The sequence below is a fragment of the Argiope bruennichi genome, chromosome 6 (genome assembly GCF_947563725.1).
Source record: "Argiope bruennichi chromosome 6, qqArgBrue1.1, whole genome shotgun sequence".
NCBI lineage: Eukaryota > Metazoa > Arthropoda > Arachnida > Araneae > Araneidae > Argiope > Argiope bruennichi.
The window spans coordinates 133,213,627-133,231,982 of record NC_079156.1 but is presented as its reverse complement, the minus strand read 5'-3'; the positions used below and the strand labels follow the sequence as shown (position 1 = coordinate 133,231,982).

Sequence of the window (18,356 nt, the reverse complement as noted above, 5' to 3'; positions counted from 1 at the left end):
TGAATACATTTTGGAAGCTTACACTGAATAAAGAAATTAAAATATTAGTTGAAAGTGATAAATTTTAATTAAAACATAGCAGAAACAAACCTACTTTATTAAATGGTCTTTAAAAATTACAGTTGCACCGAAATGAGAAGAATTCATTATGTGTCCCCAGTGGCGAGATTGGTTAGCGCGTGGTACTTATAAGGCAGTATCTGCGAGAAATGCCGAGGCTGTGAGTTCGATCCTCACCTGGGGAAATGAATACATTTTGGAAGCTTACCCAGAATCAAGAAATTAAAATATTAGTTGAAAGTGATAAATTTTAATTCATACATAGCAGAAAAAAACCTACTTTATTAAATGGTCTTTAAAAATTACACTTGCACCGAAATGAGAAGCATTCTTTGCGTGTCCCCAGTGGCGCAATTAGTTAGCGCGCGGTACTTATAAGGCAGTATCTGCGAGAAATGCCGAGACTGTGAGTTCGATCCTCACCTGGGGAAGTGAATACATTTTGGAAGCTTGCCCTGAATCAAGAAATTAAAATATTAGTTGAAAGTGATAAATTTTAATTAAAACATAGCAGAAACAAACCTACTTTATTAAATGGTCTTTAAAAATTACAGTTGCAACGAAATGAGAAGCATTCATTATGTGTCCCCATTGGCGCAATTGGTTAGCACGCGGTACTTATAAGGCAGTATCTGCGAGAAATGCCGAGGCTGTGAGTTCGATCCTCACCTGGGGAAATGAATACATTTTGGAAGCTTACCCTGAATCAAGAAATTAAAATATTAGTTGAAAGTGATAAATTTTAATTAAAACATAGCAGAAAAAAAACTACTTTATTAAATGGTCTTTAAAAATTACACTTGCACCGAAATGAGAAGCGTTCTTTGCGTGTCCCCAGTGGCGCAATTTGTTCGCACGCGGTACTTATAAGGCAGTATCTGCGAGAAATGCCGAGGCTGTGAGTTCGATCCTCACCTGGGGAAATGAATACATTTTGGAAGCTTACCCTGAATCAAGAAATTAAAATATTAGTTGAAAGTGATAAATTTTAATTAAAACATAGCAGAAAAAAAACTACTTTACTAAATGGTCTTTAAAAATTACACTTGCACCGAAATGAGAAGCGTTCTTTGCGTTTCCCCAGTGGCGCAATTTGTTCGCACGCGGTACTTATAAGGCAGTATCTGCGAGAAATGCCGAGGCCGTGAGTTCGATCCTCACCTGGGGAAATGAATACGTTTTGGAAGCTTACCTAGAATCAAGAAATTAAAATATTAGTTGAAAGTGATAAATTTTAATTAAAACATAGCAGAAACAAACCTACTTTATTAAATTGTCTTTAAAAATTACAGTTGCACCGAAATGAGAAGCATTCTTTATGTGTCCCCAGTGGCGCAATTGGTTAGCCCGCTGTACTTATAAGGCAGTATCTGCGAGAAATGCCGAGGCTGTGAGTTCGATCCTCACCTGGGGAAATGAATACATATTGGAAGCTTAATCTGAATCAAGATATTAAAATATTTGTTGAAAGTGATAAATTTTAATTAAAACATAGCAGAAACAAACCTACTTTATTAACTGGTCTTTAAAAATTACAGTTGCACCGAAATGAGAAGCATTCTTTATGTGTCCCCAGTGGCGCAACTGGTTAGCGCGCGGTACTTATAAGGCAGTATCTGCGAGAAATGCCGAGGCTGTGAGTTCGATCCTCACCTGGGGAAATGAATACATTTTGGAAGCTTACCCTGAATCAAGAAATTAAAATATTTATTGAAAGTGATAAATTTTAATTAAAACATAGCAGAAACAAACCTACTTTATTAAATGGTCTTTAAAAATTACAGTTGCACCGAAATGAGAAGCATTCATTATGTGTCCCCAGTGGCGCAATTGGTTAGCGCGCGGTATTTATAAGGCAGTATCTGCGAGAAATGCCGAGGCTGTGAGTTCGATCCTCACCTGAGGAAATGAATACATTTTGGAAGCTTACACTGAATAAAGAAATTAAAATATTAGTTGAAAGTGATAAATTTTAATTAAAACATAGCAGAAACAAACCTACTTTATTAAATGGTCTTTAAAAATTACAGTTGCACCGAAATGAGAAGAATTCATTATGTGTCCCCAGTGGCGAGATTGGTTAGCGCGTGGTACTTATAAGGCAGTATCTGCGAGAAATGCCGAGGCTGTGAGTTCGATCCTCACCTGGGGAAATGAATACATTTTGGAAGCTTACCCAGAATCAAGAAATTAAAATATTAGTTGAAAGTGATAAATTTTAATTCATACATAGCAGAAAAAAACCTACTTTATTAAATGGTCTTTAAAAATTACACTTGCACCGAAATGAGAAGCATTCTTTGCGTGTCCCCAGTGGCGCAATTAGTTAGCGCGCGGTACTTATAAGGCAGTATCTGCGAGAAATGCCGAGACTGTGAGTTCGATCCTCACCTGGGGAAGTGAATACATTTTGGAAGCTTGCCCTGAATCAAGAAATTAAAATATTAGTTGAAAGTGATAAATTTTAATTAAAACATAGCAGAAACAAACCTACTTTATTAAATGGTCTTTAAAAATTACAGTTGCAACGAAATGAGAAGCATTCATTATGTGTCCCCATTGGCGCAATTGGTTAGCACGCGGTACTTATAAGGCAGTATCTGCGAGAAATGCCGAGGCTGTGAGTTCGATCCTCACCTGGGGAAATGAATACATTTTGGAAGCTTACCCTGAATCAAGAAATTAAAATATTAGTTGAAAGTGATAAATTTTAATTAAAACATAGCAGAAAAAAAACTACTTTATTAAATGGTCTTTAAAAATTACACTTGCACCGAAATGAGAAGCGTTCTTTGCGTGTCCCCAGTGGCGCAATTTGTTCGCACGCGGTACTTATAAGGCAGTATCTGCGAGAAATGCCGAGGCTGTGAGTTCGATCCTCACCTGGGGAAATGAATACATTTTGGAAGCTTACCCTGAATCAAGAAATTAAAATATTAGTTGAAAGTGATAAATTTTAATTAAAACATAGCAGAAAAAAAACTACTTTATTAAATGGTCTTTAAAAATTACACTTGCACCGAAATGAGAAGCGTTCTTTGCGTTTCCCCAGTGGCGCAATTTGTTCGCACGCGGTACTTATAAGGCAGTATCTGCGAGAAATGCCGAGGCCGTGAGTTCGATCCTCACCTGGGGAAATGAATACGTTTTGGAAGCTTACCTAGAATCAAGAAATTAAAATATTAGTTGAAAGTGATAAATTTTAATTAAAACATAGCAGAAACAAACCTACTTTATTAAATTGTCTTTAAAAATTACAGTTGCACCGAAATGAGAAGCATTCTTTATGTGTCCCCAGTGGCGCAATTGGTTAGCCCGCTGTACTTATAAGGCAGTATCTGCGAGAAATGCCGAGGCTGTGAGTTCGATCCTCACCTGGGGAAATGAATACATATTGGAAGCTTAATCTGAATCAAGAAATTAAAATATTTGTTGAAAGTGATAAATTTTAATTAAAACATAGCAGAAACAAACCTACTTTATTAACTGGTCTTTAAAATTTACAGTTGCACCGAAATGAGAAGCATTCATTATGTGTCCCCAGTGGCGCAATTGGTTAGCGCGCGGTACTTATAAGGCAGTATCTGCGAGAAATGCCGAGGCTGTGAGTTCGATCCTCACCTGGGGAAATGAATACGTATTGGAAGCTTACCCAGAATCAAGAAATTAAAATATTAGTTGGAAGTGATAAATTTTAATTAAAACATAGCAGAAACAAACCTACTTTATTAAATGGTCTTTAAAAAATTACAGTTGCACCGAAATGAGAAGCATTCTTTATGTGTCCCCAGTGGCGCAATTGGTTAGCGCACGGTACTTATAAGGCAGTATCTGCGAGAAATGCCGAGGCTGTGAGTTCGATCCTCACCTGGGGAAATGAATACATTTTGGAAGCTTACCCTGAATCAAGAAATTAAAATATTTGTTGAAAGTGATAAATTTTAATTAAAACATAGCAGAAACAAACCTACTTTATTAAATGGTCTTTAAAAATTACAGTTGCACCGAAATGAGAAGCATTCTTTGCGTGTCCCCAGTGGCGCAATTGGTTAGCACGCGGTACTTATAAGGCAGTATCTGCGAGAAATGCCGAGGCCATGAGTTTGATCCTCACCTGGGGAAATAAATACGTTTTGGAAGCTTACCCAGAATCAAGAAATTAAAATATTAGTTGAAAGTGATAAATTTTAATTAAAACATAGCAGAAAAAAACCTACTTTATCAAATGGTCTTTAAAAATTACACTTGCACCAAAATGAGAAGCGTTCTTTGCGTGTCCCCAGTGGCGCAATTGGTTAGCACGAGGTACTTATAAGGCAGAATCTGCGAGAAATGCCGAGGCCGTGAGTTCGATCCTCACCTGGGGAAATGAATACGTTTTGGAAGCTTACCTAGAATCAAGAAATTAAAATATTAGTTGAAAGTGATAAATTTTAATTAAAACATAGCAGAAAAAAACCTTCTTTATTAAATGGTCTTTAAAAATTACACTTGCACCGAAATGAGAAGCGTTCTTTGCGTTTCCCCAGTGGCGCAATTGGTTAGCACGCGGTACTTATAAGGCAGTATCTGCGAGAAATGCCGAGGCCGTGAGTTCGATCCTCACCTGGGGAAATGAATACGTATTGGAAGCTTACCCAGAATCAAGAAATTAAAATATTAGTTGAAAGTGATAAATTTTAATTAAAACATAGCAGAAACAAACCTACTTTATTAAATGGTCTTTAAAAATTACAGTTTCACCGAAATGAGAAGCATTCTTTATGTGTCCCCAGTGGCGCATTTGGTTAGCGCGCGGTACTTATAAGGCAGTATCTGCGAGAAATGCCGAGGCTGTGAGTTCGATCCTCACCTGGGGAAATGAATACATTTTGGAAGCTTACCCTGAATCAAGAAATTAAAATATTTGTTGAAAGTGATAAATTTTAATTAAAACATAGCGGAAACAAACCTACTTTATTAAATGGTCTTTGAAAATTACAGTTGCACCGAAATGAGAAGCATTCATTATGTGTCCCCAGTGGCGCAATTGGTTAGCGCGCGGTACTTATAAGGCAGTATCTGCGAGAAATGCCGAGGCTGTGAGTTCGATCCTCACCTAGGGAAATGAATACATTTTGGAAGCTTACCCTGAATCAAGAAATTAAAATATTTGTTGAAAGTGATAAATTTTAATTAAAACATAGCAGAAACAAACCTACTTTATTAAATGGTCTTTGAAAATTACAGTTGCACCGAAATGAGAAGCATTCATTATGTGTCCCCAGTGGCGCAATTGGTTAGCGCGCGGTACTTATAAGGCAGTATCTGCGAGAATTGCCGGGGCTGTGAGTTCGATCCTCACCTGGGGAAATGAATACATTTTGGAAGCTTACCCTGAATCAAGAAATTAAAATATTAGTTTAAAGTGATAAATTTTAATTAAAACATAGCAGAAAAAAACCTACTTTATTAAATGGTCTTTAAAAATTACACTTGCACCGAAATGAGAAGCGTTCTTTGCGTGTCCCCAGTGGCGCAATTGGTTAGCACGCGGTACTTATAAGGCAGTGTCTGCGAGAAATGCCGAGGCCGTGAGTTCGATCCACACCTGGGGAAATGAATACGTTTTGGAAGCTTACCTAGAATCAAGAAATTAAAATATTAGTTGAAAGTGATAAATTTTAATTAAAACATAGCAGAAACAAACCTATTTTATTAAATGGTCTTTAAAATTACAGTTGCACCGAAATGAGAAGCATTCTTTATGTGTCCCCATTGGCGCAATTGGTTAGCCCGCTGTACTTATAAGGCAGTATCTGCGAGAAATGCCGAGGCTGTGAGTTCGATCCTCACCTGGGGAAATAAATACGTTTTGGAAGCTTACCCTGAATCAAGAAATTAAAATATTTGTTGAAAGTGATAAATTTTAATTAAAACATAGCAGAAACAAACCTACTTTATTAAATGGTCTTTAAAAATTACAGTTGCACCGAAATGAGAAGCATTCATTATGTGTCCCCAGTGGCGCAATTGGTTAGCGCGCGGTACTTATAAGGCAGTATCTGCGAGAAATGCCGAGGCTGTGAGTTCGATCCTCACCTGGGGAAGTGAATACATTTTGGAAGCTTACCCTGAATCAAGAAATTAAAATATTAGTTGAAAGTGATAAATTTTAATTAAAACCTAGCAGAAAAAAACCTACTTTATTAAATGGTCTTTAAAAATTACACTTGCACCGAAATGAGAAGCGTTCTTTGCGTGTCCCCAGTGGCGCAATTGGTTAGCACGCGGTACTTATAAGGCAGTATCTGCGAGAAATGCCGAGGCCGTGAGTTCGATCCTCACCTGGGGAAATGAATACGTTTTGGAAGCTTACCTAGAATCAAGAAATTAAAATATTAGTTGAAAGTGATGAATTTTAATTAAAACATAGCAGAAACAAAACTACTTTATTAAATTGTCTTTAAAAATTACAGTTGCACCGAAATGAGAAGCATTCTTTATGTGTCCCCAGTGGCGCAATTGGTTAGCGCGCGGTACTTATAAGGCAGTATCAGCGAGAAATGGCGAGGCTGTGAGTTCGATCCTCACCTGGGGAAATGAATACATTTTGGAAGCTTACCCGGAATCAAGAAATTAAAATATTAGTTGAAAGTGATAAATTTTAATTAAAACATAGCAGAAACAAGCCTACTTTATTAAATGGTCTTTAAAAATTACACTTGAACCGAAATGAGAAGCATTCTTTATGTGTCCCCAGTGGCACAATTGGTTAGCGCGCGGTACTTATAAGGCAGTATCTGCGAGTAATGCCGAGGCTGTGAGTTCGATCCTCACCTGGGGAAATGAATACATTTTGGAAGCTTAATCTGAATCAAGAAATTAAAATATTTGTTGAAAGTGATAAATTTTAATTAAAACATAGCAGAAACAAACCTACTTTATTAAATGGTCTTTAAAAATTACACCTGAACCGAAATGAGAAGCATTCTTTATGTGTCCCCAGTGGCGCAATTGGTTAGCGCGCGGTACTTATAAGGCAGTATCTGCGAGAAATGCCGAGGCTGTGAGTTCGATCCTCACCTGGGGAAATGAATACATTTTGGAAGCTTAATCTGAATCAAGAAATTAAAATATTTGTTGAAAGTCATAAATTTTAATTAAAACATAGCAGAAACAAACCTATTTTATTAAATGGTCTTTAAAAATTACAGTTGCACCGAAATGAGAAGCATTCATTATGTGTCCCCAGTGGCGTAATTGGTTAGCGCGCGGTACTTATAAGGCAGTATCTGCGAGAAATGCCGAGGCTGTGAGTTCGATCCTCACCTGGGGAAATGAATACTTTTTGGAAGCTTACCCTAAATCAAGAAATTAAAATATTAGTTGAAAGTGATAAATTTTAATTAAAACATAGCAGAAAAAACCTACTTTATTAAATGGTCTTTAAAAATTACAGTTGCACCGAAATGAGAAGCATTCTTTATGTGTCCCCATTGGCGCAATTGGTTAGCGCGCGGTAGTTTTAAGGCAGTATCTGCGAGAAATGCCGAGGCTGTGAGTTCGAAACTCACCTGGGGAAATGAATGCATTTTGGAAGCTTACCCTGAATCAAGAAATTAAAATATTAGTTGAAAGTGATAAATTTTAATTCAAACATAGCAGAAACAAACCTACTTTATTAAATGGTCTTTAAAAATTACAGTTGCACCGAAATGAGAAGCATTCTTTATGCGTCCCCATTGGCGCAATTGGTTAGCACGCGGTACTTATAAGGCAGGATCTGCGAGAAATGCCGAGGCTGTGAGTTCGATCCTCACCAGGGGAAATGAATACATTTTGGAAGCTTACCCTGAATCAAGAAATTAAAATATTAGTTGAAAGTGATAAATTTTAATTCAAACATAGCAAAAACAAACCTACTTTATTAAATGGTCTTTAAAAATTACAGTTGCACCGAAATGAGAAGCATTCATTATGTGTCCCCAGTGGCGCAATTGGTTAGCGCGCGGTACTTATAAGGCAGTATCTGAGAGAAATGTCGATGCTGTGAGTTCGATCCTCACCTGGGGAAATGAATACGTTTTGGAAGCTTAATCTGAATCAAGAAATTAAAATATTTGTTGAAAGTGATAAATTTTAATTAAAACATAGCAGAAACAAACCTACTTTATTAAATGGTCTTTAAAAATTACAGTTGCACCGAAATGAGAAGCATTCATTATGTGTCCCCAGTGGCGCAATTGGTTAGCGCGCGGTACTGATAAGGCAGTATCTGCGAGAAATGCCGAGGCTGTGAGTTCGATCCTCACCTGGGGAAGTGAATACATTTTGGGAGCTTACCCTGAATCAAGAAATTAAAATATTAGTTGAAAGCGATAAATTTTAATTAAAACATAGCAGAAAAAAACCTACTTTATTAAATGGTCTTTAAAAATTACACTTGCACCGAAATGAGAAGCGTTCTTTGCGTGTCCCCAGTGGCGCAATTGGTTAGCACGCGGTACTTATAAGGCAGTATCTGCGAGAAATGCCGAGGCCGTGAGTTCGATCCTCACCTGGGGAAATGAATACGTTTTGGAAGCTTACCTAGAATCAAGAAATTAAAATATTAGTTGAAAGTGATAAATTTTAATTAAAACATAGCAGAAACAAACCTACTTTATTAAATTGTCTTTAAAAATTGCAGTTGCACCGAAATGAGAAGCATTCTTTATGTGTCCCCAGTGGCGCAATTGGTTAGCCCGCTGTACTTATAAGGCAGTATCTGCGAGAAATGCCGAGGCTGTGAGTTCGATCCTCACCTGGGGAAATGAATACATTTTGGAAGCTTACACTGAATAAAGAAATTAAAATATTAGTTGAAAGTGATAAATTTTAATTAAAACATAGCAGAAACAAACCTACTTTATTAAATGGTCTTTAAAAATTACAGTTGCACCGAAATGAGAAGCATTCATTATGTGTCCCCAGTGGCGCAATTGGTTAGCGCGCGGTATTTATAAGGCAGTATCTGCGAGAAATGCCGAGGCTGTGAGTTCGATCCTCACCTGGGGAAATGAATACATTTTGGAAGCTTACACTGAATAAAGAAATTAAAATATTAGTTGAAAGTGATAAATTTTAATTAAAACATAGCAGAAACAAACCTACTTTATTAAATGGTCTTTAAAAATTACAGTTGCACCGAAATCAGAAGCGTTCATTATGTGTCCCCAGTGGCGCAATTGGTTAGCACGCGGTACTGATAATGCAGTATCTGCGAGAAATGCCGATGCTGTGAGTTCGATCCTCCCTGGGGAAATGAATATATTTTGGAAGCTTAATCTGAATCAAGAAATTAAAATAATTGTTGAAAGTGATAAATTTTAATTAAAACATAGCAGAAACAAACCTACTTTATTAAATGGTCTTTAAAAATTACAGTTGCAACGAAATGAGAAGCATTCATTATGTGCCCCGAGTGGCGCAATTGGTTAGCGCGCGGTACTTATAAGGCAGTATCAGCGAGAAATGCCGAGGCTGTGAGTTCGATCCTCAACTGGGGAAGTGAATACATTTTGGAAGCTTACCCTGAATCAAGAAATTAAAATATTAGTTGAAAGTGATAAATTTTAATTAAAACATAGCAGAAAAAAACCTACTTTATTAAATGGTCTTTAAAAATTACACTTGCACCGAAATGAGAAGCGTTCATTATGTGTCCCCAGTGGCGCAATTGGTTAGCACGCGGTACTTATAAGGCAGTATCTGCGAGAAATGCCGAGGCCGTGAGTTCGATCCTCACCTGGGGAAATGAATACGTATTGGAAGCTTACCCAGAATCAAGAAATTAAAATATTAGTTGAAAGTGATAAATTTTAATTAAAACATAGCAGAAACAAACCTACTTTATTAAATGGTCTTTAAAAATTACAGTTGCACCGAAATGAGAAGCATTCTTTATGTGTCCCCAGTGGCGACACTGGTTAGCGCGCGGTACTTATAAGGCAGTATCTGCGAGAAATGCCGAGGCTGTGAGTTCGATCCTCACCTGGGGAAATGAATACATTTTGGAAGCTTACCCTGAATCAAGAAATTAAAATATTTGTTGAAAGTGATAAATTTTAATTAAAACATAGCAGAAACAAACCTACTTTATTAAATGGTCTTTAAAAATTACAGTTGCACCGAAATGAGAAGCATTCATTATGTGTCCCCAGTGGCGCAATTGGTTAGCGCGCGGTACTGATAAGGCAGTATCTGCGAGAAATGCCGAGGCTGTGAGTTCGATCCTCACCTGGGGAAGTGAATACATTTTGGGAGCTTACCCTGAATCAAGAAATTAAAATATTAGTTGAAAGCGATAAATTTTAATTAAAACATAGCAGAAAAAAACCTACTTTATTAAATGGTCTTTAAAAATTACACTTGCACCGAAATGAGAAGCGTTCTTTGCGTGTCCCCAGTGGCGCAATTGGTTAGCACGCGGTACTTATAAGGCAGTATCTGCGAGAAATGCCGAGGCCGTGAGTTCGATCCTCACCTGGGGAAATGAATACGTTTTGGAAGCTTACCTAGAATCAAGAAATTAAAATATTAGTTGAAAGTGATAAATTTTAATTAAAACATAGCAGAAACAAACCTACTTTATTAAATTGTCTTTAAAAATTGCAGTTGCACCGAAATGAGAAGCATTCTTTATGTGTCCCCAGTGGCGCAATTGGTTAGCCCGCTGTACTTATAAGGCAGTATCTGCGAGAAATGCCGAGGCTGTGAGTTCGATCCTCACCTGGGGAAATGAATACATTTTGGAAGCTTACACTGAATAAAGAAATTAAAATATTAGTTGAAAGTGATAAATTTTAATTAAAACATAGCAGAAACAAACCTACTTTATTAAATGGTCTTTAAAAATTACAGTTGCACCGAAATGAGAAGCATTCATTATGTGTCCCCAGTGGCGCAATTGGTTAGCGCGCGGTATTTATAAGGCAGTATCTGCGAGAAATGCCGAGGCTGTGAGTTCGATCCTCACCTGGGGAAATGAATACATTTTGGAAGCTTAACCTGAATAAAGAAATTAAAATATTAGTTGAAAGTGATAAATTTTAATTAAAACATAGCAGAAACAAACCTACTTTATTAAATGGTCTTTAAAAATTACAGTTGCACCGAAATCAGAAGCGTTCATTATGTGTCCCCAGTGGCGCAATTGGTTAGCACGCGGTACTGATAATGCAGTATCTGCGAGAAATGCCGATGCTGTGAGTTCGATCCTCCCTGGGGAAATGAATATATTTTGGAAGCTTAATCTGAATCAAGAAATTAAAATATTTGTTGAAAGTGATAAATTTTAATTAAAACATAGCAGAAACAAACCTACTTTATTAAATGGTCTTTAAAAATTACAGTTGCAACGAAATGAGAAGCATTCATTATGTGCCCCGAGTGGCGCAATTGGTTAGCGCGCGGTACTTATAAGGCAGTATCAGCGAGAAATGCCGAGGCTGTGAGTTCGATCCTCAACTGGGGAAGTGAATACATTTTGGAAGCTTACCCTGAATCAAGAAATTAAAATATTAGTTGAAAGTGATAAATTTTAATTAAAACATAGCAGAAAAAAACCTACTTTATTAAATGGTCTTTAAAAATTACACTTGCACCGAAATGAGAAGCGTTCATTATGTGTCCCCAGTGGCGCAATTGGTTAGCACGCGGTACTTATAAGGCAGTATCTGCGAGAAATGCCGAGGCCGTGAGTTCGATCCTCACCTGGGGAAATGAATACGTATTGGAAGCTTACCCAGAATCAAGAAATTAAAATATTAGTTGAAAGTGATAAATTTTAATTAAAACATAGCAGAAACAAACCTACTTTATTAAATGGTCTTTAAAAATTACAGTTGCACCGAAATGAGAAGCATTCTTTATGTGTCCCCAGTGGCGACACTGGTTAGCGCGCGGTACTTATAAGGCAGTATCTGCGAGAAATGCCGAGGCTGTGAGTTCGATCCTCACCTGGGGAAATGAATACATTTTGGAAGCTTACCCTGAATCAAGAAATTAAAATATTTGTTGAAAGTGATAAATTTTAATTAAAACATAGCAGAAACAAACCTACTTTATTAAATGGTCTTTAAAAATTACAGTTGCACCGAAATGAGAAGCATTCATTATGTGTCCCCAGTGGCGCAATTGGTTAGCGCGCGGTATTTATAAGGCAGTATCTGCGAGAAATGCCGAGGCTGTGAGTTCGATCCTCACCTGGGGAAATGAATACATTTTGGAAGCTTACACTGAATAAAGAAATTAAAATATTAGTTGAAAGTGATAAATTTTAATTAAAACATAGCAGAAACAAACCTACTTTATTAAATGGTCTTTAAAAATTACAGTTGCACCGAAATGAGAAGAATTCATTATGTGTCCCCAGTGGCGAGATTGGTTAGCGCGTGGTACTTATAAGGCAGTATCTGCGAGAAATGCCGAGGCTGTGAGTTCGATCCTCACCTGGGGAAATGAATACATTTTGGAAGCTTACCCAGAATCAAGAAATTAAAATATTAGTTGAAAGTGATAAATTTTAATTCATACATAGCAGAAAAAAACCTACTTTATTAAATGGTCTTTAAAAATTACACTTGCACCGAAATGAGAAGCATTCTTTGCGTGTCCCCAGTGGCGCAATTAGTTAGCGCGCGGTACTTATAAGGCAGTATCTGCGAGAAATGCCGAGACTGTGAGTTCGATCCTCACCTGGGGAAGTGAATACATTTTGGAAGCTTGCCCTGAATCAAGAAATTAAAATATTAGTTGAAAGTGATAAATTTTAATTAAAACATAGCAGAAACAAACCTACTTTATTAAATGGTCTTTAAAAATTACAGTTGCAACGAAATGAGAAGCATTCATTATGTGTCCCCATTGGCGCAATTGGTTAGCACGCGGTACTTATAAGGCAGTATCTGCGAGAAATGCCGAGGCTGTGAGTTCGATCCTCACCTGGGGAAATGAATACATTTTGGAAGCTTACCCTGAATCAAGAAATTAAAATATTAGTTGAAAGTGATAAATTTTAATTAAAACATAGCAGAAAAAAAACTACTTTATTAAATGGTCTTTAAAAATTACACTTGCACCGAAATGAGAAGCGTTCTTTGCGTGTCCCCAGTGGCGCAATTTGTTCGCACGCGGTACTTATAAGGCAGTATCTGCGAGAAATGCCGAGGCTGTGAGTTCGATCCTCACCTGGGGAAATGAATACATTTTGGAAGCTTACCCTGAATCAAGAAATTAAAATATTAGTTGAAAGTGATAAATTTTAATTAAAACATAGCAGAAAAAAAACTACTTTATTAAATGGTCTTTAAAAATTACACTTGCACCGAAATGAGAAGCGTTCTTTGCGTTTCCCCAGTGGCGCAATTTGTTCGCACGCGGTACTTATAAGGCAGTATCTGCGAGAAATGCCGAGGCCGTGAGTTCGATCCTCACCTGGGGAAATGAATACGTTTTGGAAGCTTACCTAGAATCAAGAAATTAAAATATTAGTTGAAAGTGATAAATTTTAATTAAAACATAGCAGAAACAAACCTACTTTATTAAATTGTCTTTAAAAATTACAGTTGCACCGAAATGAGAAGCATTCTTTATGTGTCCCCAGTGGCGCAATTGGTTAGCCCGCTGTACTTATAAGGCAGTATCTGCGAGAAATGCCGAGGCTGTGAGTTCGATCCTCACCTGGGGAAATGAATACATATTGGAAGCTTAATCTGAATCAAGAAATTAAAATATTTGTTGAAAGTGATAAATTTTAATTAAAACATAGCAGAAACAAACCTACTTTATTAACTGGTCTTTAAAAATTACAGTTGCACCGAAATGAGAAGCATTCTTTATGTGTCCCCAGTGGCGCAACTGGTTAGCGCGCGGTACTTATAAGGCAGTATCTGCGAGAAATGCCGAGGCTGTGAGTTCGATCCTCACCTGGGGAAATGAATACATTTTGGAAGCTTACCCTGAATCAAGAAATTAAAATATTTATTGAAAGTGATAAATTTTAATTAAAACATAGCAGAAACAAACCTACTTTATTAAATGGTCTTTAAAAATTACAGTTGCACCGAAATGAGAAGAATTCATTATGTGTCCCCAGTGGCGAGATTGGTTAGCGCGTGGTACTTATAAGGCAGTATCTGCGAGAAATGCCGAGGCTGTGAGTTCGATCCTCACCTGGGGAAATGAATACATTTTGGAAGCTTACCCAGAATCAAGAAATTAAAATATTAGTTGAAAGTGATAAATTTTAATTCATACATAGCAGAAAAAAACCTACTTTATTAAATGGTCTTTAAAAATTACACTTGCACCGAAATGAGAAGCATTCTTTGCGTGTCCCCAGTGGCGCAATTAGTTAGCGCGCGGTACTTATAAGGCAGTATCTGCGAGAAATGCCGAGACTGTGAGTTCGATCCTCACCTGGGGAAGTGAATACATTTTGGAAGCTTGCCCTGAATCAAGAAATTAAAATATTAGTTGAAAGTGATAAATTTTAATTAAAACATAGCAGAAACAAACCTACTTTATTAAATGGTCTTTAAAAATTACAGTTGCAACGAAATGAGAAGCATTCATTATGTGTCCCCATTGGCGCAATTGGTTAGCACGCGGTACTTATAAGGCAGTATCTGCGAGAAATGCCGAGGCTGTGAGTTCGATCCTCACCTGGGGAAATGAATACATTTTGGAAGCTTACCCGGAATCAAGAAATTAAAATATTAGTTGAAAGTGATAAATTTTAATTAAAACATAGCAGAAACAAGCCTACTTTATTAAATGGTCTTTAAAAAATTACAGTTGCACCGAAATGAGAAGCATTCTTTATGTGTCCCCAGTGGCGCAATTGGTTAGCGCGCGGTACTTATAAGGCAGTATCTGCGAGAAATGCCGAGGCTGTGAGTTCGATCCTCACCTGGGGAAATGAATACATTTTGGAAGCTTACCCTGAATCAAGAAATTAAAATATTTGTTGAAAGTGATAAATTTTAATTAAAACATAGCAGAAACAAACCTACTTTATTAAATGGTCTTTAAAAATTACAGTTGCACCGAAATGAGAAGCATTCTTTGCGTGTCCCCAGTGGCGCAATTGGTTAGCACGCGGTACTTATAAGGCAGTATCTGCGAGAAATGCCGAGGCCATGAGTTCGATCCTCACCTGGGGAAATAAATACGTTTTGGAAGCTTACCCAGAATCAAGAAATTAAAATATTAGTTGAAAGTGATAAATTTTAATTAAAACATAGCAGAAAAAAACCTACTTTATCAAATGGTCTTTAAAAATTACACTTGCACCAAAATGAGAAGCGTTCTTTGCGTGTCCCCAGTGGCGCAATTGGTTAGCACGCGGTACTTATAAGGCAGAATCTGCGAGAAATGCCGAGGCCGTGAGTTCGATCCTCACCTGGGGAAATGAATACGTTTTGGAAGCTTACCTAGAATCAAGAAATTAAAATATTAGTTGAAAGTGATAAATTTTAATTAAAACATAGCAGAAAAAAACCTTCTTTATTAAATGGTCTTTAAAAATTACACTTGCACCGAAATGAGAAGCGTTCTTTGCGTTTCCCCAGTGGCGCAATTGGTTAGCACGCGGTACTTATAAGGCAGTATCTGCGAGAAATGCCGAGGCCGTGAGTTCGATCCTCACCTGGGGAAATGAATACGTATTGGAAGCTTACCCAGAATCAAGAAATTAAAATATTAGTTGAAAGTGATAAATTTTAATTAAAACATAGCAGAAACAAACCTACTTTATTAAATGGTCTTTAAAAATTACAGTTTCACCGAAATGAGAAGCATTCTTTATGTGTCCCCAGTGGCGCATTTGGTTAGCGCGCGGTACTTATAAGGCAGTATCTGCGAGAAATGCCGAGGCTGTGAGTTCGATCCTCACCTGGGGAAATGAATACATTTTGGAAGCTTACCCTGAATCAAGAAATTAAAATATTTGTTGAAAGTGATAAATTTTAATTAAAACATAGCAGAAACAAACCTACTTTATTAAATGGTCTTTGAAAATTACAGTTGCACCGAAATGAGAAGCATTTATTATGTGTCCCCAGTGGCGCAATTGGTTAGCGCGCGGTACTTATAAGGCAGTATCTGCGAGAATTGCCGGGGCTGTGAGTTCGATCCTCACCTGGGGAAATGAATACATTTTGGAAGCTTACCCTGAATCAAGAAATTAAAATATTTGTTGAAAGTGATAAATTTTAATTAAAACATAGCGGAAACAAACCTACTTTATTAAATGGTCTTTGAAAATTACAGTTGCACCGAAATGAGAAGCATTCATTATGTGTCCCCAGTGGCGCAATTGGTTAGCGCGCGGTACTTATAAGGCAGTATCTGCGAGAAATGCCGAGGCTGTGAGTTCGATCCTCACCTAGGGAAATGAATACATTTTGGAAGCTTACCCTGAATCAAGAAATTAAAATATTTGTTGAAAGTGATAAATTTTAATTAAAACATAGCAGAAACAAACCTACTTTATTAAATGGTCTTTGAAAATTACAGTTGCACCGAAATGAGAAGCATTCATTATGTGTCCCCAGTGGCGCAATTGGTTAGCGCGCGGTACTTATAAGGCAGTATCTGCGAGAATTGCCGGGGCTGTGAGTTCGATCCTCACCTGGGGAAATGAATACATTTTGGAAGCTTACCCTGAATCAAGAAATTAAAATATTAGTTGAAAGTGATAAATTTTAATTAAAACATAGCAGAAAAAAACCTACTTTATTAAATGGTCTTTAAAAATTACACTTGCACCGAAATGAGAAGCGTTCTTTGCGTGTCCCCAGTGGCGCAATTGGTTAGCACGCGGTACTTATAAGGCAGTGTCTGCGAGAAATGCCGAGGCCGTGAGTTCGATCCACACCTGGGGAAATGAATACGTTTTGGAAGCTTACCTAGAATCAAGAAATTAAAATATTAGTTGAAAGTGATAAATTTTAATTAAAACATAGCAGAAACAAACCTATTTTATTAAATGGTCTTTAAAATTACAGTTGCACCGAAATGAGAAGCATTCTTTATGTGTCCCCAGTGGCGCAATTGGTTAGCGCGCGGTACTTATAAGGCAGTATCAGCGAGAAATGGCGAGGCTGTGAGTTCGATCCTCACCTGGGGAAATGAATACATTTTGGAAGCTTACCCGGAATCAAGAAATTAAAATATTAGTTGAAAGTGATAAATTTTAATTAAAACATAGCAGAAACAAGCCTACTTTATTAAATGGTCTTTAAAAATTACACTTGAACCGAAATGAGAAGCATTCTTTATATGTCCCCAGTGGCACAATTGGTTAGCGCGCGGTACTTATAAGGCAGTATCTGCGAGTAATGCCGAGGCTGTGAGTTCGATCCTCACCTGGGGAAATGAATACATTTTGGAAGCTTAATCTGAATCAAGAAATTAAAATATTTGTTGAAAGTGATAAATTTTAATTAAAACATAGCAGAAACAAACCTACTTTATTAAATGGTCTTTAAAAATTACACCTGAACCGAAATGAGAAGCATTCTTTATGTGTCCCCAGTGGCGCAATTGGTTAGCGCGCGGTACTTATAAGGCAGTATCTGCGAGAAATGCCGAGGCTGTGAGTTCGATCCTCACCTGGGGAAATGAATACGTTTTGGAAGCTTAATCTGAATCAAGAAATTAAAATATTTGTTGAAAGTCATAAATTTTAATTAAAACATAGCAGAAACAAACCTATTTTATTAAATGGTCTTTAAAAATTACAGTTGCACCGAAATGAGAAGCATTCATTATGTGTCCCCAGTGGCGTAATTGGTTAGCGCGCGGTACTTATAAGGCAGTATCTGCGAGAAATGCCGAGGCTGTGAGTTCGATCCTCACCTGGGGAAATGAATACTTTTTGGAAGCTTACCCTAAATCAAGAAATTAAAATATTAGTTGAAAGTGATAAATTTTAATTAAAACATAGCAGAAAAAACCTACTTTATTAAATGGTCTTTAAAAATTACAGTTGCACCGAAATGAGAAGCATTCTTTATGTGTCCCCATTGGCGCAATTGGTTAGCGCGCGGTAGTTTTAAGGCAGGATCTGCGAGAAATGCCGAGGCTGTGAGTTCGAAACTCACCTGGGGAAATGAATGCATTTTGGAAGCTTACCCTGAATCAAGAAATTAAAATATTAGTTGAAAGTGATAAATTTTAATTCAAACATAGCAGAAACAAACCTACTTTATTAAATGGTCTTTAAAAATTACAGTTGCACCGAAATGAGAAGCATTCTTTATGCGTCC

General features: G+C 37.2%; 56 non-coding genes across 56 annotated transcripts; all 56 read left to right on the top strand.

Annotated features, from left to right (window-relative positions):
• Positions 1-399: 399 nt before the first annotated feature.
• Positions 400-491, top strand: Trnai-uau (transfer RNA isoleucine (anticodon UAU)). The gene is given in 2 exon segments: positions 400-437; positions 456-491. It is a non-coding gene; the product is annotated as a tRNA-Ile (tRNA).
• Positions 492-645: 154 nt separating this feature from the next.
• On the top strand, positions 646-737 carry Trnai-uau (transfer RNA isoleucine (anticodon UAU)). Its single transcript is given in 2 exon segments — positions 646-683; positions 702-737. It is a non-coding gene; the product is annotated as a tRNA-Ile (tRNA).
• Positions 738-1,383: 646 nt separating this feature from the next.
• Trnai-uau (transfer RNA isoleucine (anticodon UAU)) lies at positions 1,384-1,475 on the top strand. Its single transcript is given in 2 exon segments — positions 1,384-1,421; positions 1,440-1,475. It is a non-coding gene; the product is annotated as a tRNA-Ile (tRNA).
• Positions 1,476-1,629: 154 nt separating this feature from the next.
• Trnai-uau (transfer RNA isoleucine (anticodon UAU)) lies at positions 1,630-1,721 on the top strand. Its single transcript is given in 2 exon segments — positions 1,630-1,667; positions 1,686-1,721. It is a non-coding gene; the product is annotated as a tRNA-Ile (tRNA).
• A 154-nt stretch (positions 1,722-1,875) lies between these two features.
• Positions 1,876-1,967, top strand: Trnai-uau (transfer RNA isoleucine (anticodon UAU)). The gene is given in 2 exon segments: positions 1,876-1,913; positions 1,932-1,967. It is a non-coding gene; the product is annotated as a tRNA-Ile (tRNA).
• A 400-nt stretch (positions 1,968-2,367) lies between these two features.
• On the top strand, positions 2,368-2,459 carry Trnai-uau (transfer RNA isoleucine (anticodon UAU)). Its single transcript is given in 2 exon segments — positions 2,368-2,405; positions 2,424-2,459. It is a non-coding gene; the product is annotated as a tRNA-Ile (tRNA).
• Positions 2,460-2,613: 154 nt separating this feature from the next.
• Positions 2,614-2,705, top strand: Trnai-uau (transfer RNA isoleucine (anticodon UAU)). The gene is given in 2 exon segments: positions 2,614-2,651; positions 2,670-2,705. It is a non-coding gene; the product is annotated as a tRNA-Ile (tRNA).
• A 646-nt stretch (positions 2,706-3,351) lies between these two features.
• On the top strand, positions 3,352-3,443 carry Trnai-uau (transfer RNA isoleucine (anticodon UAU)). The gene is given in 2 exon segments: positions 3,352-3,389; positions 3,408-3,443. It is a non-coding gene; the product is annotated as a tRNA-Ile (tRNA).
• A 154-nt stretch (positions 3,444-3,597) lies between these two features.
• Positions 3,598-3,689, top strand: Trnai-uau (transfer RNA isoleucine (anticodon UAU)). The gene is given in 2 exon segments: positions 3,598-3,635; positions 3,654-3,689. It is a non-coding gene; the product is annotated as a tRNA-Ile (tRNA).
• A 155-nt stretch (positions 3,690-3,844) lies between these two features.
• Positions 3,845-3,936, top strand: Trnai-uau (transfer RNA isoleucine (anticodon UAU)). Its single transcript is given in 2 exon segments — positions 3,845-3,882; positions 3,901-3,936. It is a non-coding gene; the product is annotated as a tRNA-Ile (tRNA).
• A 154-nt stretch (positions 3,937-4,090) lies between these two features.
• On the top strand, positions 4,091-4,182 carry Trnai-uau (transfer RNA isoleucine (anticodon UAU)). The gene is given in 2 exon segments: positions 4,091-4,128; positions 4,147-4,182. It is a non-coding gene; the product is annotated as a tRNA-Ile (tRNA).
• Positions 4,183-4,336: 154 nt separating this feature from the next.
• On the top strand, positions 4,337-4,428 carry Trnai-uau (transfer RNA isoleucine (anticodon UAU)). The gene is given in 2 exon segments: positions 4,337-4,374; positions 4,393-4,428. It is a non-coding gene; the product is annotated as a tRNA-Ile (tRNA).
• Positions 4,429-4,582: 154 nt separating this feature from the next.
• Positions 4,583-4,674, top strand: Trnai-uau (transfer RNA isoleucine (anticodon UAU)). The gene is given in 2 exon segments: positions 4,583-4,620; positions 4,639-4,674. It is a non-coding gene; the product is annotated as a tRNA-Ile (tRNA).
• Positions 4,675-4,828: 154 nt separating this feature from the next.
• Trnai-uau (transfer RNA isoleucine (anticodon UAU)) lies at positions 4,829-4,920 on the top strand. The gene is given in 2 exon segments: positions 4,829-4,866; positions 4,885-4,920. It is a non-coding gene; the product is annotated as a tRNA-Ile (tRNA).
• Positions 4,921-5,074: 154 nt separating this feature from the next.
• Positions 5,075-5,166, top strand: Trnai-uau (transfer RNA isoleucine (anticodon UAU)). The gene is given in 2 exon segments: positions 5,075-5,112; positions 5,131-5,166. It is a non-coding gene; the product is annotated as a tRNA-Ile (tRNA).
• A 154-nt stretch (positions 5,167-5,320) lies between these two features.
• Trnai-uau (transfer RNA isoleucine (anticodon UAU)) lies at positions 5,321-5,412 on the top strand. The gene is given in 2 exon segments: positions 5,321-5,358; positions 5,377-5,412. It is a non-coding gene; the product is annotated as a tRNA-Ile (tRNA).
• Positions 5,413-5,566: 154 nt separating this feature from the next.
• On the top strand, positions 5,567-5,658 carry Trnai-uau (transfer RNA isoleucine (anticodon UAU)). Its single transcript is given in 2 exon segments — positions 5,567-5,604; positions 5,623-5,658. It is a non-coding gene; the product is annotated as a tRNA-Ile (tRNA).
• Positions 5,659-6,057: 399 nt separating this feature from the next.
• Trnai-uau (transfer RNA isoleucine (anticodon UAU)) lies at positions 6,058-6,149 on the top strand. Its single transcript is given in 2 exon segments — positions 6,058-6,095; positions 6,114-6,149. It is a non-coding gene; the product is annotated as a tRNA-Ile (tRNA).
• Positions 6,150-6,303: 154 nt separating this feature from the next.
• Trnai-uau (transfer RNA isoleucine (anticodon UAU)) lies at positions 6,304-6,395 on the top strand. Its single transcript is given in 2 exon segments — positions 6,304-6,341; positions 6,360-6,395. It is a non-coding gene; the product is annotated as a tRNA-Ile (tRNA).
• A 154-nt stretch (positions 6,396-6,549) lies between these two features.
• On the top strand, positions 6,550-6,641 carry Trnai-uau (transfer RNA isoleucine (anticodon UAU)). Its single transcript is given in 2 exon segments — positions 6,550-6,587; positions 6,606-6,641. It is a non-coding gene; the product is annotated as a tRNA-Ile (tRNA).
• Positions 6,642-6,795: 154 nt separating this feature from the next.
• Trnai-uau (transfer RNA isoleucine (anticodon UAU)) lies at positions 6,796-6,887 on the top strand. The gene is given in 2 exon segments: positions 6,796-6,833; positions 6,852-6,887. It is a non-coding gene; the product is annotated as a tRNA-Ile (tRNA).
• A 154-nt stretch (positions 6,888-7,041) lies between these two features.
• Positions 7,042-7,133, top strand: Trnai-uau (transfer RNA isoleucine (anticodon UAU)). The gene is given in 2 exon segments: positions 7,042-7,079; positions 7,098-7,133. It is a non-coding gene; the product is annotated as a tRNA-Ile (tRNA).
• Positions 7,134-7,287: 154 nt separating this feature from the next.
• Trnai-uau (transfer RNA isoleucine (anticodon UAU)) lies at positions 7,288-7,379 on the top strand. Its single transcript is given in 2 exon segments — positions 7,288-7,325; positions 7,344-7,379. It is a non-coding gene; the product is annotated as a tRNA-Ile (tRNA).
• A 645-nt stretch (positions 7,380-8,024) lies between these two features.
• Trnai-uau (transfer RNA isoleucine (anticodon UAU)) lies at positions 8,025-8,116 on the top strand. The gene is given in 2 exon segments: positions 8,025-8,062; positions 8,081-8,116. It is a non-coding gene; the product is annotated as a tRNA-Ile (tRNA).
• Positions 8,117-8,270: 154 nt separating this feature from the next.
• Trnai-gau (transfer RNA isoleucine (anticodon GAU)) lies at positions 8,271-8,362 on the top strand. Its single transcript is given in 2 exon segments — positions 8,271-8,308; positions 8,327-8,362. It is a non-coding gene; the product is annotated as a tRNA-Ile (tRNA).
• A 154-nt stretch (positions 8,363-8,516) lies between these two features.
• Trnai-uau (transfer RNA isoleucine (anticodon UAU)) lies at positions 8,517-8,608 on the top strand. Its single transcript is given in 2 exon segments — positions 8,517-8,554; positions 8,573-8,608. It is a non-coding gene; the product is annotated as a tRNA-Ile (tRNA).
• Positions 8,609-8,762: 154 nt separating this feature from the next.
• On the top strand, positions 8,763-8,854 carry Trnai-uau (transfer RNA isoleucine (anticodon UAU)). The gene is given in 2 exon segments: positions 8,763-8,800; positions 8,819-8,854. It is a non-coding gene; the product is annotated as a tRNA-Ile (tRNA).
• Positions 8,855-9,008: 154 nt separating this feature from the next.
• Positions 9,009-9,100, top strand: Trnai-uau (transfer RNA isoleucine (anticodon UAU)). The gene is given in 2 exon segments: positions 9,009-9,046; positions 9,065-9,100. It is a non-coding gene; the product is annotated as a tRNA-Ile (tRNA).
• A 645-nt stretch (positions 9,101-9,745) lies between these two features.
• On the top strand, positions 9,746-9,837 carry Trnai-uau (transfer RNA isoleucine (anticodon UAU)). Its single transcript is given in 2 exon segments — positions 9,746-9,783; positions 9,802-9,837. It is a non-coding gene; the product is annotated as a tRNA-Ile (tRNA).
• Positions 9,838-9,991: 154 nt separating this feature from the next.
• Trnai-uau (transfer RNA isoleucine (anticodon UAU)) lies at positions 9,992-10,083 on the top strand. Its single transcript is given in 2 exon segments — positions 9,992-10,029; positions 10,048-10,083. It is a non-coding gene; the product is annotated as a tRNA-Ile (tRNA).
• Positions 10,084-10,237: 154 nt separating this feature from the next.
• On the top strand, positions 10,238-10,329 carry Trnai-gau (transfer RNA isoleucine (anticodon GAU)). The gene is given in 2 exon segments: positions 10,238-10,275; positions 10,294-10,329. It is a non-coding gene; the product is annotated as a tRNA-Ile (tRNA).
• A 154-nt stretch (positions 10,330-10,483) lies between these two features.
• On the top strand, positions 10,484-10,575 carry Trnai-uau (transfer RNA isoleucine (anticodon UAU)). Its single transcript is given in 2 exon segments — positions 10,484-10,521; positions 10,540-10,575. It is a non-coding gene; the product is annotated as a tRNA-Ile (tRNA).
• A 154-nt stretch (positions 10,576-10,729) lies between these two features.
• Trnai-uau (transfer RNA isoleucine (anticodon UAU)) lies at positions 10,730-10,821 on the top strand. The gene is given in 2 exon segments: positions 10,730-10,767; positions 10,786-10,821. It is a non-coding gene; the product is annotated as a tRNA-Ile (tRNA).
• A 154-nt stretch (positions 10,822-10,975) lies between these two features.
• On the top strand, positions 10,976-11,067 carry Trnai-uau (transfer RNA isoleucine (anticodon UAU)). Its single transcript is given in 2 exon segments — positions 10,976-11,013; positions 11,032-11,067. It is a non-coding gene; the product is annotated as a tRNA-Ile (tRNA).
• A 645-nt stretch (positions 11,068-11,712) lies between these two features.
• Positions 11,713-11,804, top strand: Trnai-uau (transfer RNA isoleucine (anticodon UAU)). The gene is given in 2 exon segments: positions 11,713-11,750; positions 11,769-11,804. It is a non-coding gene; the product is annotated as a tRNA-Ile (tRNA).
• A 154-nt stretch (positions 11,805-11,958) lies between these two features.
• Positions 11,959-12,050, top strand: Trnai-uau (transfer RNA isoleucine (anticodon UAU)). The gene is given in 2 exon segments: positions 11,959-11,996; positions 12,015-12,050. It is a non-coding gene; the product is annotated as a tRNA-Ile (tRNA).
• A 154-nt stretch (positions 12,051-12,204) lies between these two features.
• Trnai-uau (transfer RNA isoleucine (anticodon UAU)) lies at positions 12,205-12,296 on the top strand. Its single transcript is given in 2 exon segments — positions 12,205-12,242; positions 12,261-12,296. It is a non-coding gene; the product is annotated as a tRNA-Ile (tRNA).
• Positions 12,297-12,696: 400 nt separating this feature from the next.
• Trnai-uau (transfer RNA isoleucine (anticodon UAU)) lies at positions 12,697-12,788 on the top strand. The gene is given in 2 exon segments: positions 12,697-12,734; positions 12,753-12,788. It is a non-coding gene; the product is annotated as a tRNA-Ile (tRNA).
• A 154-nt stretch (positions 12,789-12,942) lies between these two features.
• Trnai-uau (transfer RNA isoleucine (anticodon UAU)) lies at positions 12,943-13,034 on the top strand. The gene is given in 2 exon segments: positions 12,943-12,980; positions 12,999-13,034. It is a non-coding gene; the product is annotated as a tRNA-Ile (tRNA).
• Positions 13,035-13,680: 646 nt separating this feature from the next.
• On the top strand, positions 13,681-13,772 carry Trnai-uau (transfer RNA isoleucine (anticodon UAU)). The gene is given in 2 exon segments: positions 13,681-13,718; positions 13,737-13,772. It is a non-coding gene; the product is annotated as a tRNA-Ile (tRNA).
• Positions 13,773-13,926: 154 nt separating this feature from the next.
• Positions 13,927-14,018, top strand: Trnai-uau (transfer RNA isoleucine (anticodon UAU)). The gene is given in 2 exon segments: positions 13,927-13,964; positions 13,983-14,018. It is a non-coding gene; the product is annotated as a tRNA-Ile (tRNA).
• Positions 14,019-14,418: 400 nt separating this feature from the next.
• Positions 14,419-14,510, top strand: Trnai-uau (transfer RNA isoleucine (anticodon UAU)). Its single transcript is given in 2 exon segments — positions 14,419-14,456; positions 14,475-14,510. It is a non-coding gene; the product is annotated as a tRNA-Ile (tRNA).
• Positions 14,511-14,664: 154 nt separating this feature from the next.
• Positions 14,665-14,756, top strand: Trnai-uau (transfer RNA isoleucine (anticodon UAU)). Its single transcript is given in 2 exon segments — positions 14,665-14,702; positions 14,721-14,756. It is a non-coding gene; the product is annotated as a tRNA-Ile (tRNA).
• A 155-nt stretch (positions 14,757-14,911) lies between these two features.
• Trnai-uau (transfer RNA isoleucine (anticodon UAU)) lies at positions 14,912-15,003 on the top strand. Its single transcript is given in 2 exon segments — positions 14,912-14,949; positions 14,968-15,003. It is a non-coding gene; the product is annotated as a tRNA-Ile (tRNA).
• A 154-nt stretch (positions 15,004-15,157) lies between these two features.
• Positions 15,158-15,249, top strand: Trnai-uau (transfer RNA isoleucine (anticodon UAU)). The gene is given in 2 exon segments: positions 15,158-15,195; positions 15,214-15,249. It is a non-coding gene; the product is annotated as a tRNA-Ile (tRNA).
• A 154-nt stretch (positions 15,250-15,403) lies between these two features.
• Positions 15,404-15,495, top strand: Trnai-uau (transfer RNA isoleucine (anticodon UAU)). Its single transcript is given in 2 exon segments — positions 15,404-15,441; positions 15,460-15,495. It is a non-coding gene; the product is annotated as a tRNA-Ile (tRNA).
• A 154-nt stretch (positions 15,496-15,649) lies between these two features.
• On the top strand, positions 15,650-15,741 carry Trnai-uau (transfer RNA isoleucine (anticodon UAU)). The gene is given in 2 exon segments: positions 15,650-15,687; positions 15,706-15,741. It is a non-coding gene; the product is annotated as a tRNA-Ile (tRNA).
• A 154-nt stretch (positions 15,742-15,895) lies between these two features.
• Positions 15,896-15,987, top strand: Trnai-uau (transfer RNA isoleucine (anticodon UAU)). The gene is given in 2 exon segments: positions 15,896-15,933; positions 15,952-15,987. It is a non-coding gene; the product is annotated as a tRNA-Ile (tRNA).
• Positions 15,988-16,141: 154 nt separating this feature from the next.
• On the top strand, positions 16,142-16,233 carry Trnai-uau (transfer RNA isoleucine (anticodon UAU)). Its single transcript is given in 2 exon segments — positions 16,142-16,179; positions 16,198-16,233. It is a non-coding gene; the product is annotated as a tRNA-Ile (tRNA).
• A 154-nt stretch (positions 16,234-16,387) lies between these two features.
• On the top strand, positions 16,388-16,479 carry Trnai-uau (transfer RNA isoleucine (anticodon UAU)). Its single transcript is given in 2 exon segments — positions 16,388-16,425; positions 16,444-16,479. It is a non-coding gene; the product is annotated as a tRNA-Ile (tRNA).
• A 154-nt stretch (positions 16,480-16,633) lies between these two features.
• Positions 16,634-16,725, top strand: Trnai-uau (transfer RNA isoleucine (anticodon UAU)). Its single transcript is given in 2 exon segments — positions 16,634-16,671; positions 16,690-16,725. It is a non-coding gene; the product is annotated as a tRNA-Ile (tRNA).
• A 154-nt stretch (positions 16,726-16,879) lies between these two features.
• Trnai-uau (transfer RNA isoleucine (anticodon UAU)) lies at positions 16,880-16,971 on the top strand. The gene is given in 2 exon segments: positions 16,880-16,917; positions 16,936-16,971. It is a non-coding gene; the product is annotated as a tRNA-Ile (tRNA).
• A 153-nt stretch (positions 16,972-17,124) lies between these two features.
• Positions 17,125-17,216, top strand: Trnai-uau (transfer RNA isoleucine (anticodon UAU)). The gene is given in 2 exon segments: positions 17,125-17,162; positions 17,181-17,216. It is a non-coding gene; the product is annotated as a tRNA-Ile (tRNA).
• Positions 17,217-17,370: 154 nt separating this feature from the next.
• Trnai-uau (transfer RNA isoleucine (anticodon UAU)) lies at positions 17,371-17,462 on the top strand. Its single transcript is given in 2 exon segments — positions 17,371-17,408; positions 17,427-17,462. It is a non-coding gene; the product is annotated as a tRNA-Ile (tRNA).
• Positions 17,463-17,616: 154 nt separating this feature from the next.
• On the top strand, positions 17,617-17,708 carry Trnai-uau (transfer RNA isoleucine (anticodon UAU)). Its single transcript is given in 2 exon segments — positions 17,617-17,654; positions 17,673-17,708. It is a non-coding gene; the product is annotated as a tRNA-Ile (tRNA).
• Positions 17,709-17,862: 154 nt separating this feature from the next.
• Trnai-uau (transfer RNA isoleucine (anticodon UAU)) lies at positions 17,863-17,954 on the top strand. Its single transcript is given in 2 exon segments — positions 17,863-17,900; positions 17,919-17,954. It is a non-coding gene; the product is annotated as a tRNA-Ile (tRNA).
• The last annotated feature ends 402 nt before the right edge of the window (positions 17,955-18,356 follow it).